The sequence below is a fragment of the Tachyglossus aculeatus genome, chromosome 4 (assembly GCF_015852505.1).
Source record: "Tachyglossus aculeatus isolate mTacAcu1 chromosome 4, mTacAcu1.pri, whole genome shotgun sequence".
Lineage (NCBI taxonomy): Eukaryota > Metazoa > Chordata > Mammalia > Monotremata > Tachyglossidae > Tachyglossus > Tachyglossus aculeatus.
The window spans coordinates 12,856,944-12,876,168 of record NC_052069.1 but is presented as its reverse complement, the minus strand read 5'-3'; the positions used below and the strand labels follow the sequence as shown (position 1 = coordinate 12,876,168).

General features: G+C 46.6%; 1 protein-coding gene across 4 annotated transcripts in view; it reads right to left on the bottom strand.

Moving 5' to 3' along the window:
• ZNF518B (zinc finger protein 518B) overlaps positions 1-16,400 on the bottom strand; it is a 31,597-nt gene extending 15,197 nt beyond the window's left edge. For 3 of the 4 annotated variants that reach the window (XM_038745600.1, XM_038745598.1, XM_038745601.1), the window contains exons 1-2: positions 16,346-16,400; positions 12,374-12,489 (exon numbers count right to left, since the gene is read on the bottom strand). The gene's annotated coding sequence lies outside the window, so the exon portion shown is untranslated. The remainder of the gene's footprint in view (positions 1-12,373; positions 12,490-16,345) is intronic. The other variant, XM_038745599.1, reaches the window with a different exon arrangement.
• Between the last annotated feature and the right edge of the window lie 2,825 nt (positions 16,401-19,225).

Here is a 19,225-nt window from a genome sequence, read left to right as displayed (position 1 = left end):
TTGGTGCTTGGCACATAGTAAGCACGTAACAAATACCACCTTTTTCATGATTTAGCAAAAAAGTTTTGGCATTCCTCTCAGCACCCTTTCTGGTATCTGTTGTTCTGCAATGATCATATCTACCGTGCTGGGTTTTACTCCGGAGTGATACTGCAGTTCAGATAGTGCAAGAATTTGGGCTATGATCAATCAATGGTATTTACTGAATGCTTACTGTGTGAAGAGCACTATACTAAGCACTTGGGAGAGTAAAGTAATAGGGTTGGTGGACACGATTACTGCCCTCAAAGAGTCTACGGTCTATAGGGGGATGACAGACATTAAAATAAGTTACAGTTAAGGGTGGCGGCACAGCATAAGGAAATAGAAAAGGGAAGTGCGGTGGAGCTGGAAACAGTGTGATTCCCCAGCCAAGGCTCTCCAATAACTTCTTGAAGATGGAAGTTACTGTCTCAACAGAGAAGGTAACATGAAATATGTGGAGGAAAACTTTTCCAGTTGTCCGAAGACTAGTTCCCCTCCTTGTTTTAGAGTTCTGTAAAAGTCATCAGATTCAGCTGCTTCTCCATTTTTCCTTCAAAGTTGGAGCTAAGGTCATTCCTTCAAATTGTGGCTAGTTTTCTATGCCTCAAAAGGCCTCCTTGTCGATGGTGGAAAGCATGGAGTTTCAGTTATAACGTTACCACGGGCAGCATGAGATTCCCTCTTTGTGATGAAGATGGTTCCACTGAAGTTTTCTGAACTGCCCCTGTGGTGCAGTTGGGACACCGAAGTTTCTTTGGTGGTGGGTAAGTTGGAATGTGTTCGGCCTATCCCTGGGTCTCTTCAACTCTGCTAACCTCCCACTGGTCCCATATTTCTGCCGTAGCTTGGGCCAAATGTCTTGAAGGTCTCCACAAATGGTTGCACATCCAACTTCTAGAGAATGAGAGGTCCTCCAGAACACTTGGGTAGCCTTTTGGATCACGGTACTCCCAACTTCCCCCTCTCAGGATCGCACCTGGAGAGTTTCCAGTACTCTACCAGTCTCGGCTAGAGGGGGGAGAGTCAAGCAGAGGCATACCCATTCCATTCCTAGCTTGGCCAGTGGAAGGCAATCTGCTACATGTCAAAACTCACCTGTGTTGGGCAGCAGCGGCTTCAAGATGCTGTTTGGACCCCCCCATATCCACCCTCTCAACCATTTCTCAAGAGATCTCCTGCTTGCTTTCAAAAAAAAAAAAATCGACCCCATTCATCTGTACCTCTGACCCCATCCTGTCTCACCTTCTTTAAACACAACTGACTACATGGCATGGCAGAAAGTAGAGGGCGGAGACTTGAGTTTACTGCGTGGAAGAAGGCAATGGTAAACCACTTCTGTATTTTTACCAAGAAAACTCTACGGATCCACTAACAGAACGATTGCAGATGGAAGTGGGGCATTCTGAGTGAGATGTGTCCATGGAGCTGCTATGGGTCAGAAATGACTTGACGGCTTAAGAAAAGACCAGAAAATGGAGGGCTCTCCACGACACTACTTCCCAAGCGTTAGTGAGTAAATGACACAGCCAAGAATGGTTTGATGAACATTAGCCAGATATCAAAAAGTTTCTTGCAGCAACTTTCAAACACTTTACAACTCGTTTTGTTCAGAGACGAAACGATTCATGAAATCTGCTTCAAGATGCTGTTTGCCCCCCCCATATCCACCCACCCTCTCAACCATTTCTCAAGAGATCTCCTGCTTGCTTTCAAAAAAAAAATCGACCCCATTCATCTGTACCTCTGACCACATCCTGTCTCACCTTCTTTAAACACTACTGACCACATTCCTTCCCTTGCTGACACTTTCAACACCTCACTCTTTGCCTTGAAATAGGCCTGTCTCCTTTACTCTTAAAAAAATAAAACAACAAAAACCCTTCTCTGGACTACATAGCTACCAATCCATCTCCCTCCTCCTGCCCAAACTCTTGAATAAGCTGACACCACTTTCTCTCCTCCAAATTCCTTCCTTGGCCATCTACAATCTGAATTCCATTCCATCTGCTCAGCTGAAGCAGCCTCTCCAAGAACACCAATGCACTTCTTGTTGTTGAAACTAACAGACTCTACTGCGCCCTAATCTTCCTCAAAGTCTGCATTAGAGTGTGGGTAGGGAACGAGTCTCATGCTTCTGTTGTTTCTTCCTCGAGTGCTCAGCACACTGCACTGCAAGCAACGGATGCTCAATAAACAGTTTTACTATTTCTACTATTCTCGGCTGCCTCGGATGCTGTAGGCGACTTACTTTTTCTGGAACCGTCTTGGTTTTTTCCTTACAGTTCTCTCCTGGTTTTCCTCTTAGTTCTCTGGTCAATCCTTCCCAGTCTCCACCTCCTATCAGCGGGTGTTCCTCTAGACTGTGCTGGATTCCCTACTCATCTCTTGGGAGCTCATTCCCTCTCAAAGCCTTAACTCCCCATCTGTATGAGGAAGACACTCAAATCAACCTCACCAGCCTATCGTCTTCCCGCTCCTCTGCGGTCTCGTATATCCTTCCAACACTGGGATCTCTCAGTGTGGAACTAGGCTGGGAACTCAAGATCAACATGTTTCCTACAGAACTCATCCTTCTCTTCACCTCCTCATTCCATTATAGCTGGACATCACCATCCTTCTCTTCCCTCAAGCCCGCAAGTGTAATACTATCCTTGACTCTTCCTTTTAAACCTCAAATTCATCCAGTCACCAAATACCCTTGGTTCACTTTTTTATGGTATTTGTTAAATGTTTACTATGCATTAGGCATGGTACTAAGCGCTAGATAGATAATAATTTTAATAATAACTTTGGTATTTAAGCACTTACTATGTGCCAAGCACTGTTCTAAGCACTGGGGAGGATACAAGGTGATAAGGTTGTCCCATATGGGGCTCACAGTCAATCCCCATTTTACAGATGAGGTGACAGGCATGGAGAAGTTAAGTGACTTGCCCAAAGTCACACAGTTGACAAGCGGCAGAGCTGGGATTTGAACCCATGACCTCTGACTCCCAAGCCCGGGCTTTTTCCACCCAGCCACGCTGCACAATGCAATTTATCTGGATGCGGTCCCTGTCCCACATGGGGCTCACAGTCAATCTCCATTTTACAGATGAAGGAACTGAGGCTCAGAGTAGTGAAGTGACTTGTCCAAGGTCACACCTCACACAAATGGTGGAGGCAGGATTAGAACCTGGGTCCTGTGACCCCCGCAGGCCCGTGCTCTGTTCACTAGGCCAGGCTGCATCTCCCCAGCATTTCCTCAATTCAGTCCTCCCTTTCCAACCAAAACGGCCACCCCACTGGCCCAACTATTTGCCAGATCCTGATTTTCCTCCTGCTGCATCAGCCTCCTCATTGACCTTCTTGTCTCCAGCCTCTCCCACTTCAGTCTAGATTTCACTCTGCTTACCGAGAAGCAGCGTGGCTCAGTGGAAAGAACACGTGCTTGGGAGTCAGAGGCTGTGCGTTCTCATCCCGGCCCCGCCACTTGTCAGCTGTGTGACTTTGGGCCAGTCACTTAACTTCTCTGTGCCTCAGCTTCCTCATCTCTAAAATGGGGATAATAATAACTAATAATCATTTTAATAATTTTGGTATTTGTTATGTGCTTACTATGTGCCGAGCACTGTTACTCCTCTGTGCCTCAGTTTCCTCATCTCTAAAATGGGAATAATAATAATTAATAATCACTTTAATAATTTTGGTATTTGTTAAGTGCTTACTAGGTGCCGAGCACTGTTCTACGCACTGGGGGATATACACGGTAATCAGGTTGTCTCACGTGGGGCTCACAGTCTTCATCCCCATTTTCCAGATGAGGTAACTGAGGCACAGAGAGGTTAAGTGACTTGCCCAAAGTCACATAACTGATAAGTGGCAGAGCCAAGATTAGAACCCATGACCTCTGGCTCCCAAGCCCGGGCTCTTTCCACTGAGCCACGCTGCTTCTCTATTAAATAATAATTCGGAACGGGGATGAAGACTGTGAGCCCCACATGGGACAACCTGGTTACCTTCTATTTCCTATGGCACTTAGAACAGTGCTTGGCACATAGTAAGCGCTTAACAAATACCATCATTATTATCATTATTATTCCCCTATCATTTTTCAAAATTGTCACATTGTAGACCACCCCCCACTAGAAAAGAGACCTCGTTAATTATCCACTCTCTCGGCATCAAGCAAAAAAATTTGACCGTTGCTTAGAAACATATTTAGCTCTTGCCTCCTATTTCTCCATTCCCTTCTGCCTCTGCTCACACTCCGTGCTCCTCTCAAGTCAACCTACTCACTGGGCCTCCGTCTCATTTCTCCTGCCACCAATCTCTTGATCTATAATAATACTGATGGCATTTATTAAGCGCTTACTGTGTGAAAAGCACTGTTCTAAGCACTGGGGAGGTTACAAGGTGATCAGCTTGTCCCAAAGTGCGCTCACAGTCTTCATCCCCATTTTAGAGATGAGGTAACAGACAAGAGAAGTTAAGTGACTTGCCCACAGTCACACAGCTGACAGTTGGCAGAGTCGCGATTTGAACCCATGACCTCTGACTCCAAAGCCCGGGCTCTTTCCACTGAGCTCTTACCCCCACTTGGAACTGCCTCCCACTTAAGCAACCATATTTATTGACCACTTACTGCATGCAGGGCATTGTACTAAGCACTTGGGAGTGTACAACATAACACAGTTGATAGATACGTTCCCTGCCCACAACAAGCTTGTAGTTTCCCATCCAACAGACCACAGCTATCCCCATCTTCAAAGCCCTGCTGAGACCACATCTCCTCCAAGAGATCTCTAATTCCCTCCAACCTTACATCCCCCAATTGCTACTCCGTGCTTACAAGAAGCCTACAGTCCACAGGACAATATATGAAATTCTGAGTACGTTAAGAAGGCCCCAGTCTATAAGAGGAAGCAAAATGGACAAAATAAACCAACCTAAATCCAATACATAAAATTCTCAATAATCACCAAGATAAGTAAATACTGCTGATGACGGGATGTCAAAAACAAGTCCAGACCTTTGAAGATGTCTATCGAGTGCCAGATGTACCCTCCGTTCTAACAGAACTTGGGATTTCACATATGTCTTGGCTAACACACAGTTAGGGGATTAGGGAATATCTGTTCAACACAATCCTGTTTAGATGCAGCAAGTCAGAAGAAATGGTTGCGTGCACGTGAACTGCACTGGACGTGGCGAAGACTGAAATACCCATTTTCCTGATGAGGGGGCTTCCCAAGAAGGCACCCGCCTCTATGTAGAAGAACTGGGGGGACTGCAGCCTGAGGAAGGCAGACGAACCCACATTCTCCCATCACAGCATAATGCGAGGGATGTTCTGAAGAATCCCGGGATGTTCTGAAGAATCCCACGTTCACGAGAACTCGTGCTATACACAACTCACACAGTGTCTGCACAGAGTGCTGCACATGGCAAGGGAGGAAGAACTTCCCTTAATTCCGCAATAGTATACTACTCAAAACACATAATGAAAGCGCAGGATACAGCCCAAGCAACTGTTCTTCCTTGGAAGTTTCCCGGTGCCCAGCTTCATGCTCTGAATTTTCTGAATTCTCAGTCAGTCCACAGTACTTTTAAGCACCCTGTGGGCCAAGCCCTGTACCACGTGTTTGAGAGAGCACGTTAGAAAGAGGGCGTGATCCCTGCCCTCAAAAAACTCAACCTACTTTACAACCTAGTTTAATAATAATAATAATAATAATAATGATAATAATAGCATTTGTTAAACGCTTACTATGTGCAAAGCAGTGTTCTAAGCACTGGGGAAGATACAAGGTGATCAGGTTGTCCCACGTGGGGCTCACAGTCCTTCTAGACTGTGAGCCCACTGTTAGGTAGGGACCATCTCTATATGTTGCCAACTTCTACTTCCCAAGCGCTTAGTACAGTGCTCTGCATCATCATCATCATCAATCATATTTATTGAGTGCTTACTGTGTGCAGAGCACTGTACTAAGCGCTTGGGAAGTACAAGTTGGCAACATATAGAGACAGTCCCTACCCAACAGTGGGCTCACAGTACAGTAAGCACTCAATAAATACGATTGATTGATTGATTAATCCCCATTTTACAGATGACGTTAACTGAAGCACAGAGAAGTGAAGTGACTTGCCCAAAGTTACACAGCTGACAACTGGCGGGGCCGGGATTTGAAACCATGACCTGCCTCCCAAGCCCGTGCTCTTTCCAATGAGCCACGCTGCTTCTCATGCCAAATTCCCAGCTGTATATTCTTTCCCAGCACTTAGTACAACGCGCTGCACCTAGTAAGCCCTTAATAGAAATGCTGTTACTACTCCTCGATCCTGCGGGCTGACTCATCAGAAAAAGAATCCTGGAAAGAAAGCAACACTTCAGGGACCATGTTGTTAAACTTCCCAAGGATACACTCTTGAGTCCTATGAAGGCTAGAGAGCCCGTCAAGTTATCAATCAATCAATCATATTTATTGAGCGCTTACTGCGTGCAGAGCACTGTACTAAGTGCTTGGGAAGTACAAGTTGGCAACATATAGAGACGGTCCCTACCCAACAGTGGGCTCACAGTCTAGAAGGGGGAGACAGCGAACTAAACAAAACATATTAACAAAATAAAATAAATAGAATAGATATGTACAAATAAAACAGAGTAATAAATACGTACAAACAAAGTTGCAGCATTGGCCGGAACCTCTATTCAGCCCATTCCTGAAATCAGCCACGGTCCTGGCAGAGGGCAAGTCACGGAAATGAGGGATGGCGTGGCCCTCATTCCAACATAAGGGTGATGGGCAATAGGCTCCAACCATCATCATCATCAATCGTATTTATTGAGCGCTTACTATGTGCAGAGCACTGTACTAAGCGCTTGGGAAGTACAAATTGGCAACATATAGAGACAGTCCCTACCCAACAGTGGGCTCACAGTCTAAAAGGGGGAGACAGAGAACAAAACCAAACATACTAACAAAATGAAATAAATAGTGAATTCCAGATCGAAAACTCCTGGACAAGAGTTGACTACAGGGAGAGGGGTTTGGCCATCCGCCCTCTGGTCTCTGCCATTCGTGTTCCCACTGGGGCATGGAGTGCAATGAGCCAGTAAGTGGGCCCAGGTCTGCGTCACAATGTGCACCACACAGATTCCCTAGTGGGCAAAACCCATTTTCTGGGCAATGACGGCAGCACAGCCCCAACGCTACAAAATAATAATCCATAATCCCGCAGGGAATGCCTCGGGATCCGTTGCTGCCTTTGCCGCCCTTATAAATCCACGAGTTTGGGGGATTCCTGCTCAGCCCCTATACCTCAAATCCTCTGAATGCAGAAATCTCCACCACTGTCGCCTCTAACTGCAGAGCCGGGGCTAGAACCCGGCCTCCTGATTCCCAGAGCTGTCCTCTTTCTGGTGGACCGACAGAGTGGGGTTGCCAAGGCAATCATACCCAACGTCGCCAGTCGGTCATCCGACCCGTCCAGACGGCAGGCAGAAGCTCAGAGCATTTTCACTTGCAGACAAAGAGTCAGGGGCCTAAGCCAAGGCTCCATCAACAACAGAGTATCCACTGCAACGTGGCCTTGGGCCAAAATAGAGTACAGAACAGTCCAACAGGCGCAAACTCCGCTACAGCCTAGAGTAGATGCAGAAGTGGAAAGAGCAACAGAAAGCCAAACTGTGCTTCGAAATTTTGAGCGCGTCGCATACCAAAATTGGGTTCTGTCACCTACTAGGCAAATCTGGCTCCCCTGGATAAATTCACCATGTGGGACAGGAACCGTCTCTAATTTGATTATCCTCTAGTTATCCTACGGGTTAGCATAGTGCTAGGCACAAAGTACTCAGGTACCACTGTTATTATTATTATTGCTGTGAAACAAACTTTAATGAAAGTGACAAATACAATAAACCTTAGTTTTTAATTTCTTTTACGACTGGCTTCTACATAACTACATAGTCATGAGGCAATACGGCATGGAAGCCCAGACAGACTTGTGTTGTTGAAAGAGCCTTCCCTGGTTTTGTAATCACGTTCTTTCACTGATAATATTTAGTGAGAGCGGAGTGGGTTCAGAGACCTGCCCTAAGTCCTTGAAAGAGAACAACAACAACAAAAAAAAGAGTCAGAAGACCTAGTGCCTGCCCCCAGGGAGCTTATAGCCTAGCGGGAGGGCTGACCCTGAGGAATGATCCTTAAATGAGAGACAAAGGGACCAATCTAAGATACGACCCTAAGAGCTACGCCGTGCGGGACAGAGGTGGCAGTGAGGGAATACAAGGCAGGAAGATTACCGATTAATCCGATAATTCCCCTCCTTGAGGGGAAGTGATCTCAGAAGCTCTCTGAAGAAGGGGAGAGCTGTGGTCTGCCAGACACGAAAGGTGGCCAGCACCACATCAGCCTTTTCAGTTACACACACGCTGTGACTACCACCATTGGTAGGTCTTCTTTTAATATGAAAAAGCCCTACAAAGACAGATATGAAGGGGGAAGGAGTTCCAAATTCATTCAATCGTATTTACTGAGCGCTTACTGCATGCTAAGCACTTGGGTATGCACTTTAAGATAGAATTGAGTGAATATCAAAAAGATCTGGCATCTTGGGATGCTTTTTAAACACAAGCTACCACAAACCAAGCGGTAACAAAACTATTTTCCTTGGGCATCCATCAGATCGTGTCGCTCTTCTTCTCTGCCTACTACAACGCTTGAATCCAGCTGCCACTCTTGGAAACCTGTTGAAATCTCCGTGGAGAAGTTTCGGCAGATAGCGGAAGGGTCTCATTTCCATCTTCCTGAATGCCTTCTGATTGGTTCAAGTCTCTTCCTGGCTGTCAGTGCGGTTTAAGGGTAATCGGTGATGAGTGCTGTGTTTCTGCCCATTGGAAGGTTCTAGATGATTTAAAGGGCCTCCTCTTCACTAGCAGAAGGGACGTCGAGGAAAGCTTTGAAATATTCCTGCCGAGATCGCTTCAGGATTCCTTCTTTCGTCCACCGCCTTCACTCTTCAGAGGTATCGTGGGGACATGTTCCGGGCCCCGATGTAATGTCTTTAACGGTGTACAAAAGGTTCTGGATTTGTCTGCCTAGCCCTGGATCTCACTGGATCCAGCAGCACGGACATTTTCCAGAGTTTTGACTGCTGTGGGGACAGGCACCCCGGCTACTGAGGAAGTAACTGCAGCAGTGGTGTGACAGACGGCAAACTACTTGGACACGAGAGCAGACCAAGTGAGATAAAACACACACACACACGACACCTGCTTAAGCCTTTACAGAAGCTCTTCCTCAACACACAGACCAGAAGCAATGCCACAATCTTCACCCACCATCATCTTCACCCTCATGAAGAAAGGGGAAAGATCAACTCACAGCGAGTATCAAGACACCTCACTGCTCTCCATCACTAGCAAGAACTGACCAGAGCCCTACTGAATCGATTGGTGAAGGATACTGTTGGCTAGACGTCTTCCCACCCAAAAGTCACATTGTAGCTTCAGATCCCCTTGTATTGTACTTTCCCAAGCGCTTAGTTCAGTGCTCTGCACATAGTAGGCGCTCAATAAACAAGACTGAATGAATCACAATGGAGCAGAACGGCACCAAGACCCCAACAAGGGTTTCCTAGTTCTTTCGAAGGCATTCGCCACCACGAGTAAACGTGGCTCACCTGACATGCTTATCGTGGTCATGCGACTGGATTGCTATGGCATAGCTGGCAGGGGCACATCTGAGGGGTGCCCAGTCTGACCCGTTCTCCATCACCAAAGGAGTAAAGCAAGGATTGCGTCGTGGGCCCGGTACTGTTCAGTTGATTCCACGCAGCCAAAAGATGCGACGAGAGACCTGGATGCAGGTCTTCCAACTCAACAAGTTTGATCCCCATCCAGAGCCCACGACATACGTCATTTTGTATATAGTGACTGGATCATAAGCTACTGAATCATAAGTCATGACAAAAAGTCATAATCATAACTTACTGAATCATAAGTCCTTCTGTATATATATATATATACATATATATATATATCACTCTTGTATATAGATGACTATGTTCCCAAGTCACCAGGTGTTACCGGCCGAAACTAAGTCTAATGAAAACTAAAAAGTGACGTATCCTCCCCTAGCAGGGAAGCCACACGCACAAAAACATAAAACCGAGAATTTCCATTGGCAACCCAAAGCTAGAGGCGGTCACAGAATTCTGTTACCTAGGCAGCACACCGACCAACAACCCAACAACAGACGCGTAGAATCAAGACGATCAGCACATCCTCTAGGAGACTGTCAAAATGACGGCAGAATCCAGATCAAAGTCAAGGTCTATAGAGCTATGGTGTTGTCCTACTTTCTCTACACCTGCAACACCTAGACAACACAAACACACATCACACACACACGTCACAACCAGCTCCTTGAACAGTTCCACCAACATCAAATGGCAAGAAAAAAATCACAAACGACGAAGCTCTGGAATGAAGTCAGTCTCTGAGCACTGCAGTTACGAGAGAACGAATGACAGCAGGATACCCAAAGAACTACTAGTTGGACAAATGAAATTAGAAAAACAAAAGCAAGGAGAATAGAGGAAGTGATTTAAGGACATGGGAAAACAAAGACTGAGACAATGCTACGGCTGGAAATTCTCAGCTGGAAACTGGGAACCACAGGGTGCACTGCAAATAGGACTGGCTCCCTGACCAAACACTTCATCTGTAGAAGCAGAAAACCAAGGAAGCTAAAGAAAAGACAGCACTAGGCACTGTGAACATCAGACAAGACAGACTTCATCTGGGCACAATATAGTCACCAGAACTGCGGTGCCACAGGGGCCTTTTCTAATCACGTGTACCCATAAGTGAATTTCACTATCCGTAGCATCTTCTTTTAGATACACAAGACAACTATATATACTGGTGACACAGAAAAGCCTTTGAGCATTCAGTTAAAAGCAAGAGTATCAAAATGGCTAAATCAGGTTCTTTTGAACTGGAAAAGTGTGTGTGGGGAGGGGGTCAGCAGAAAACAAGCAATAGGGGCACAAGGTAAATTTCAATAGACATACCATGCATGAGGTACAAGCTATCAGGGCTCCTGGTGCAGGCTTGAGGCAGAAATGGTAGCTAAACCACCATCTTCTTTCACTTCCAGGAGCTATTCTCCACAAATGTTGGTTTGATGCCAATGGCCAGATTCCACCAGGGAAAGCGACTGTCAATGAAAGGCACCCCCGCCCCACCAAAAAATAAGCAAAAAGCAGCCCCCGCAAGCGCCACTACGATACTCTTTTCAAGCTTTAAAATTTTGACATTGTAATTTATAAATACCATAGTCTTTCATTTTTCTAACTTTCGTTATTTCCCCATTCCTAAGCAAGTTAAAATGCTGTGCACAAAAACTTGTACAACGCGAAACCTATTCTCTCCCGGAACAACTCATCACACCCACACCTTATTTTATCTGGGCGATATCCAGTCTGCTGAAAATTTAACACCGAAAGAAAAAAAAAAAGAGAGAGAGACTGAAAATATCAAGATACCTCCTGCAATATCATCTATAAACAAAAGGGAAAGATAATGGTAATAACGGTAAATGGTTTAAACCAGTTCTTAGTAAGTGACTAGGAGGAGGAGAAGGACCCACTGTTGGGTAGGGACTGTCTCTATATGTTGCCAACTTGTACTTCCCAAGCGCTTAGTACAGTGCTCTGCACACAGTAAGCGCTCAATAAATACGATTGATGATGATGATGACGATTGAGATTTATTGACTTATTCCATGCTAAGCACTGGAATAAATACAAGATCGGGATTTTGCTGGCATAACTGTCACAAATCAGCAGAGAAGGATTGGAAAAACCTCATGAAAAGATTAGAAACCACATAGTTTCAACTTTAAGAAAGAGCAAGGACACCATCAGTTGGAATTATCACTTTATTGTAGCATAAATACTGTTCTCTAGTATTTCACTTTGAACAAATTTTAATGGGAATAGAACTACTTCAAACATGACATTATAAAAACCACAAAAGTGGTTCAAAAGCGAGCAAGGCTTTGCTAACATTTTAAATTTGGGACATGAATACATTCTGTATTTACGCTCTAAAGAGATCCCACATATTACTTACCTTATCAGCCCTAAAGCTAAGTTGTAACCCTGGGTTTACTGGTGAGAGAGTAACTCGAGAGCCTGCGTGACTTACGAGCAGTGACCCCATGACAGATTGTGCATGTAATGAAAACAGCACATTTTTCAGGCATCCTAAGCTGATGAAAAGCAAAACAACGTGTGGGGGGAGAAAACTCACAACACACGGGGGCTGACCCTCGTCTCCCTTCTCCTCTGCTACACTTACCAGATTTTGAAAGCTAAGTCCCACCGGGCGGATGGTCAACAAAGCAGTTGGAAGACAAAATGGCTGAGGGCTCCGAGGGAGAGGCGAACCGACCGCTTCCTTCCTGGCAGCGTTTTCTAAAAAAATGAGCTGGAGCTTAGCTTCGTAACTCACAGGAAAAAGAGAACTGCAGGCTCTCACGCTTACAGCAGAACAGGGCCCAACCCCCAAGATTGCAGTAACTTCTCATCCTCTCACGGTAACGTCTATGTAATTGTAAAACTGGATGTGTTGCCATTTTGGGCAGTCATCCCAAAGCCTGCTTCGCCGCCTCTGACGGGATGCAGGGAAGAGAACCAACGGGGAGAAAGGGGAATGTCCCTTACCTCTGTCGTACTCTCCCAAGCGCTTAGTGCTCTGGAGGGGAGGAAGACTATTTATTAAGCGCTTACCGTGCGCAGAGCTCACACGTGTGAATTGGTCACGGCCCGTCTCTCTCTAGGGGCTCGGAGGAGCCAAGTCATCTCAAGCGCTTACTACGGTGCTCTGCACACAGTAAGCGCTCAATAAATACGACAATGAATGAATGAATCTCAACGCTGCTGCCTGAAAAGACACCTCAACGATGCTTTCTAAGCAATGGTTGGGATTCCCAGAGCCTTGTCCAGGAAGCGGGACGGGACGGCCACATCCCACCATAGGTGCCCGCTCATCCCACTTACCGCATCACGGCTAGTAGGTAGCCTTCGGGCTCAAGGTATCCGGCCTCCCTGAGGAGGGGAATCAATCAATCAATCAATCGTATTTATTGAGCGCTTACTATGTGCAGAGCACTGTACTAAGCGCTTGGGAAGTACAAATTAGCATCACATAGAGACAGTCCCTACCCAACAGCGGGCTCACAGTCTAAAAGGGGGGAAAAAACTCATCCTCCGGGGTCCCTGCTTGGGGGAGGTGGACAACGGTTGAGGGTTGGAGGGATTACAGTGCTCTGCACACAGTAAGCGCTCAATAAATACGATTGATGATGGACCACAAACACGAGACCCCCCCCACTCCCCGTGACATCAGAGATGATCCTCGGGGCTCAGAGCGTTACGGGATGATGGCAGATGCGCTATTTTGCAGACGTTCGCCTCAACCTGGAGGAGCTTTGGGGGGCCAAGCTCACCCTCCCACCGCAGGACTGGCCAGGAGGAGGCTGGGCGCCGAAAATACAAGTCCTGGAGCAATCAATCGCATTTACTGAGCGCTTACTGTGTGCAGAGCGCTGTACTAAGCGCTTGGGAAGTACAAGTCGGCAACACACGGATGGATGAAAGGGCACGGGGCTCCTGGGGTCTTCTAGACTGTGAGCCCACTGTTGGGTCGGGACCGTCTCTGTATGTTGCCAACTTGTACTTCCCAAGCGCTTAGTACAGCGCTCTGCACACAGTAAGCGCTCAATAAATACGGTTGATTGACTGGTCACTCACCCGGGTGCTGGGTCGGTCCTGGAGGGTGGCGATGTGGGCTCCGTCCTCGCCCCAAGGACGTTATACAGGACCCGAGCCGGACCCCAACCCCAACCGTGGGTCCTTTCATTCAACCAATGACACTTATTGAGTGCTCACTGTGCGCTGAGCACTGTACTAGGCGCTTGGGAAGTATAAATTGGCCACAGATAGAGACGGGCCCTACCCAACAAGGGGCTCACACTCTAAAAGGGGGAGACAGAAAACAAAAGAAGACAAGTAGCAGGGTCCTAGGCCCCCCCACTGGACGGAAGAAGGGACCCCCCACTCCCGGCCAGCCAAAGCAGGTTTGCACCTGCCCATGGCTTGTCCCGGTGCTCAGTACAGAGCCCAGCACCACAGCAGGGCGGTTAGGACACTGCTCTCCCCCTGCCTGGAGGCCGGGGATGGGGAGGACGACGACGAGGAGATTGGGGAGGCCGCTGTCACTAGCGCTTGTACTTATTGAGCGCTTAAGGTGTGCAAAGCGCTGGACTCAGCGCTTGGGAGAGTCCAATTCAGCACATTCACTCATCCATTCCATCGTATCGATTGAGCGCTTACTGTGTGCAGAGCACTGCACTAAGCGCTAGGGAGAGTCCAATTCAGCAACATTCATTCATTCATCCCACTGTATTGATTGAGCGCCGTGTGCAGAGCACTGTACTAATCGCTTGGGAGAGTCCAATTCAGCAACATTCATTCCATTGTATTGATTGAGTGCTTACTGTGTGCAGAGTGCTGTACTAAGCGCTTGGGAGAGCCCAATTCAGGAACACTCATTCATTCATTCATTCATTCATTCCATCATATTGATTGAGTGCTTACTGTGTTTAGAGTGCTGTATTAGGCGCTAGGGTGAGGACAAATGGTGAACAGGGAGAGGCGGTCCTGGCCCAGGCCCAGGGAGTGCGGAGGGCCGCTTGGGTGGGGGTTCTGCGCACAGTCCATGCTCCATCAGTGTGAGTGGGTGAATGAATGAACGAATGGATGCATGAATGATTAAAGAGACGAATGCATGAATAAAGGAATGGACGAATGCATGAATGAATAAACGAATGGATGAATACATGTATGCATGAATAAATAAACGCACGAATGCATGCATGCATGAATAAATGAACACATGCATGCATGGGTACATGCACACATGAACGCATGCGTGCATTGGTGCATGCACGAATGAGCACGTGAATGCATGCAAGCATAGATGAACACATGAATGCATGACTGCATGTGTGCATAAATAAATGAACGCATGACTGCATGCATGCATAAATGAACGCATGACTACATGAATAAATAAGCCCATACACGCATAAGTGAACGAATGAATGCATGCGTGAATAAATGAATGCAAAACGCTTAGTACAGTGCTCTGCACATAGTAAGCGCTCAACAAATACGACTGATGATGAATGCATCCGTGAATAAATGAACGAATGAATGAATGCTTGCATGAAGAAATGAACGAACGAACGAATGCATGAATGAAGTGAACGGATGAATGAAGAAATGAACGAACGAATGAAGAAATGAACGAATGAATGCATGAATGAAGAAATGCACGAATGTAATGGATGAATGAAGAAATGAACGAATGAATGCATAAATGAAGAAATGAACGAATGAATGCATGAATGAAGAAATGAACGAATGAAGGCATGAATGAAGAAATGAAGGAATGAATGCATGAATGAAGAAATGAAGGAATGAATGCATGAATGAGGAAATGAACGAATGAAGGCATGAATGCAGAAATGAACGAATGAATGCATGAATGAAGAAATGAACGAATGAATGCATGAATGAAAAAATGAACGAATGAAGGCATGAATGAAGAAATGAACGAATGAATGCATGAATGAAGAAATGAACGAATGAATGAATGAATGAAGAAATGAACGAATGAAGGCATGAATGAAGAAATGAACGAAGGAAGGCATGAATGAAGAAATGAACGAATGAAGGCATGAATGAAGAAATGAAGGAATGAATGCATGAATGAGGAAATGAAGGAATGAAGGCATGAATGTAGAAATGAACGAATGGATGCATGAATGAAGAAATGAACGAATGAATGCATGAATGAAGAAATGAACGAATGAATGCATGAATGAAGAAATGAACGAATGAATGCATGAATGAAGAAATGAACGAATGAAGGCATGAATGAAGAAATGAACGAACGAAGGCATGAATGAAGAAATGAAGGAATGAATCAATGCACGCACGAGCGAAGAAATGAAGGAATGAATCAATGCACGCATGAGTGAAGAAATGGACGAGCGAACGAATGCACGAATAAATAAATGAACGAATGCATGAATGCATGAAAAAATAAATGAATGAGTGCATGAATAAATAAATGAACGAACGGATGAATGCATAAGTGAACGAATGAATGCATGAACGGCCGTCCGTCCGTGGGTCTGGGTGCAGGCCCGGGCTCCTTCCCTCCCGTCCCGTCCCGTCCCGTCCCCGGGGGGAGCGGCCTTACCGGGCGGCCTTGGGCTTCCTCCTTCGGGTGGCTCGGCTCGGCGCGGTACGGGCGGCGCGGGCGGGCGGGCGATGGGACGCGCGCGGCGGGTAGTTCCCTACTGGCGCGGGGCGCGGCGCGCGGCGCCGCTTGTGCGCATGCCCAGTGCCGCGCGCGCCCCCCCCCCCCCCCCCGGAGTCTCGCGCGGGGGCCCGCCCCCCGTCCGGAGCCCGCCCTCCGTGTTTTCCCGCCCGCTTCCCGGGCTGGGCCGGAACCCGGAGCCCTGATCCAGGAGCCGGACGGCCCGCCCGCCGCAGCCGCGCGATGGAGCCGACTCCGGTCCGCCCGAGCCGGTCCGGGCTTTGCGAGCGTCCGGAGGCGCCCCCACCCCCACCCCCGCCCTGCGCGCGCGCGCGCCCCCTGCCGACCGCTCCCGCCTCTCTTTCCCGCCCGTCCACGGCCTGGAGCGCTCAAGCTCCATCATCAATCAATCAATCAATCAATCGTATTTATTGAGCGCTTACTATGTGCAGAGCACTGTACTAAGCGCTTGGGAAGTACAAATTGGCAACACATAGAGACAGTCCCTACCCAACAGTGGGCTCACAGTCTAAAAGGGGGAGACAGAGAACAGAACCAAACATACCAACAAAATAAAATAGGATAGAAATGTACAAGTAAAATAAATAAATAAATAGAGTAATAAATATGTACAACCATATATACATATGACAACCATATATACATATACATCATCATCATCAATCGTATTTATTGAGCGCTTACTGTGTGCAGAGCACTGTACTAAGCGCTTGGGAAGTACAAGTTGGCAACATATAGAGACGGTCCCTACCCAACAGCGGGCTCACAGTCTAGAAGGGGGAGTTCTAATCCCCTCTCCACCACTTGTCTGCTGTGTGGCCTTGGGCAAGTCACTTCAATCAATCAATCAATCGTATTGATTGAGCGCTCACTGTGTGCAGAGCACTGTACTAAGCGCTTGGGAAGTACAAGTTGGCAACATATAGAGACGGTCCCTACCCAACAGCGGGCTCACAGTCTAAAAGGGGGAGTTCTAATCCCCTCTCCACCACTTGTCTGCTGTGTGGCCTTGGGCAAGTCACTTCAATCAATCAATCAATCAATCGTATTGATTGAGCGCTTACTGTGTGCAGAGCACTGTACTAAGCGCTTGGGAAGTACAAGTTGGCAACATATAGAGGCGGTCCCTACCCAGCAATGAGCTCACAGTCTAAAAGGGGGAGTTCTAATCCCCTCTCCACCACTTGTCTGCTGTGTGGCCTTGGGCAAGTCGCTTCAATCAATCAATCAATCGTATTGATTGAGCGCTTACTGTGTGCAGAGCACTGTACTAGGCGCTTGGGAAGTACACGTTGGCAACATATAGAGACAGTCCCTACCCAACAGCGGGCTCACAGTCTAAAAGGGGGAGTTCTAATCCCCTCTCCACCACTTGTCTGCTGTGTGGCCTTGGGCAAGTCGCTTCAATCAATCAATCAATCAATCAATCAATCGTATTTATTGAGCGCTTACTGTGTGCAGAGCACTGGACTAGGCGCTTGGGAAGTACACGTTGGCAACATATAGAGACGGTCCCTACCCAACAGCGGGCTCACAGTCTAGAAGGGGGTGTTCTAATCCCCTCTCCACCACTTGTCTGCTGTGTGGCCTTGGGCAAGTCGCTTCAATCAATCGATCAATCAATCAATCGTATTTATTGAGGGCTTACTGTGTGCACAGCACTGGACTAAGCGCTTGGGAAGTACAAATTGGCAACATAGACGGTCCCTACCCAACAGTGGGCTCACAGTCTAGAAGGGGGAGACAGAGAACAAAACCAAACATACTAACAAAATAAATAGAATAGATATGTACAAGTAAAATAAATAGGGTAATAAATAAATAGAATAATAGTAATAGCTCCAGAGTCCTTCCAACCTCCTGCCCAAGCGGGGGCGCCTCCCCCTGCTGCGGGACAGCGCTTAGTACAGTGCTCTGCACATAGTAAGCGCTCAACAAATACGACTGATGATGAATGCATGCGTGAATAAACGAACGAATGAATGAATGGATGAGGGGAAGCGCTTACTACAGTGCTCTGCACATGTTGGGTAGGGACCGTCTCTATATGTTGCCAACTTGTACTTCCCAAGCGCTTAGTACAGTGCTCTGCACATAGTAAGCACTCAATAAATACGATTGATTGATTGATTGAGGAAGCGCTCAATTTTCATTCATTCATTCATTCAATCGTATTGATTGTCTTATTCATTCATTCATTCAATCGTATTTATTGAGCGCTTACTGTGTGCACAGATTGACAGTCTTCTAGATTGTCTTATTGCCTTGTCTTATTGATTGATTGACAGTCTTCCATCTCTGTCTCTATAGACTGTCTCTATATGTTGCCAACTTGTACTTCCCAAGCGCTTACTACAGTGCTCTGCACACAGCAAGTGCTCAATTTTCATTCATTCATTCATTCAATCGTATTGATTGTCTTATGGGTTGATTGACAGTCTTCTAGACTGTCTTATTGCCTTGTCTTATTGATTGATTGACAGTCTCCTGTCTCTGTCTCTACAGACTGTCTCTATATGTTGCCAACTTGTACTTCCCAAGCGCTTAGGACAGTGCTCTGCACACAGTAAGGGCTCGATTTTCATTCATTCATTCATTCATTCAATCGTATTGATTGATTGTATTATGGATTGATTGACAGTCTTCTAGATTGTCTTATTACCTTGTCTTATTGGTTGGTTGACAGTCTTCTGTCTCTGTCTCTACAGACTGTCTCTATATGTTGCCAACTTGTACTTCCCAAGCGTTTAGTACAATGCTCTGCACACAGTAAGCGCTCAATTTTCATTCATTCAATCA